Source organism: Euprymna scolopes, chromosome 13 (assembly GCF_053919585.1).
Source record: "Euprymna scolopes isolate OS-2025 chromosome 13, ASM5391958v1, whole genome shotgun sequence".
NCBI classification, from domain to species: domain Eukaryota; kingdom Metazoa; phylum Mollusca; class Cephalopoda; order Sepiida; family Sepiolidae; genus Euprymna; species Euprymna scolopes.
In genome coordinates this window covers 93204898-93206307 of record NC_136494.1, presented here as the reverse complement: position 1 = coordinate 93206307, position 1410 = coordinate 93204898, and the positions used below count along the sequence as shown (strand labels likewise).

Sequence of the window (1410 nt, the reverse complement as noted above, 5' to 3'; positions counted from 1 at the left end):
CAACGCCCAATGAGTACCAAACCGTAAATTGTAAGGTGAAATACAGAAAAAGTTTCTACCAAGAAAACCGTTATTTTTTCAGCTTTTCTTACAATGAGGAAGGGATGGTGTTTTGTAACTATTCTGTGCTTTCAACTAACAATTTATTAAAAAAAAGAAGAAGGTAAATTTTTACATTAGGTCCACCTCCACAATTTTTAACATGGGTAGGTTGGGGTTGTTTATTCTGAAAGCCGTTCTTAACATGAGGAGGATGGGGGTATTTATTCCAGAAGCCGTTTATTACATGGGGAGGTTAGGGGTGTTTATTCTGAAAGCCATTCTTAACATGGGAAGATTGAAGGTGTTTATTCCTAAAGCCGTTCTTAACATGGGGAGATTGTTGGTTTTTATTCCAAAAGTCGTTCTTAATATGAGGAAGTTGGCGGTGTTTATTCATGGTCGCCAGTGAATTATAGTGCATAGCACAGGTCTTTATATCTCGAAAACTACTTGCCTCTGCAAATTGTAAATAAGATTTTCTTATTCAGCACTGGCGAAAACTTTTAAAAGTAGTAATTAAAAAAACAAGGCCGATAGCCATTAGTCGCATGCTCTCATGTAATGAATGAACGTATGAATGTAGGATTGACATGAAATTCTTAAAGATAAACTAAAATGACCGAAAAATGGGCTGAAATGACTTACATAAATAAAAAGTAAATGACTTAGAATGACTTTAATGAACTTAAGGATGAATTAAATAACCTTAAGAATGACTTGAATGCTAAGAAAATAACTGGAATCCTTCAAAAACAACTTGAATGATCTGGAGAATGACTTGAATGGCTTTGAGACTGACTGGTTGTAAAGTGAGTGATCATTTTACATTAAATTAATACAGAAAAGTGATCTCCAACTTTATATCGCAAAGTTACAAACATAAGTATAGCATGTAGTAAGAACAGATACTACACTTTGATCTTGGCCAAAAGGCCAAGAAAACGGTATTTATTTGCTCCCCCATCGAGCAAATTAGGCACAAGGCCGATTTTTAATGTGAGGAGTGAAGGGGAAATGGGGACCAACTCCCCGGGGAGTAGGGAAGCTGGATAGTGACAATTGGTATGAAGGGTTGCCCCTACATTGACCAAGGTCTTATATGTGTGGTTGCCCCACATATGTTCTTTGCTTGCAGTATCTGCCAGAACAGATACTACACTTTGATTTGGATATTTAATTTATTCTGTTTAAAGAAAAAATTACAATAAAAAAAAAATTCCAATATAAAATGAAGAAATTTATAAAAGTAAAATCTCCAAAAGACAAAAAGAAAAACTTAAAAAGCTAAGAACATTATCTTTTTTTTTTTTTTTTTTTTACAAGGGTGTCACCACTTATCAAGGCCCAGAGGCCACTCGAGGATAAGGG

The 1410-nt window shown here is 34.9% G+C and overlaps 1 pseudogene; it reads right to left on the bottom strand.

The window, feature by feature from the left end:
• Window positions 1-830: 830 nt before the first annotated feature.
• On the bottom strand, window positions 831-988 carry LOC145292468 (U2 spliceosomal RNA; annotated as a pseudogene).
• Window positions 989-1410: the final 422 nt, after the last annotated feature.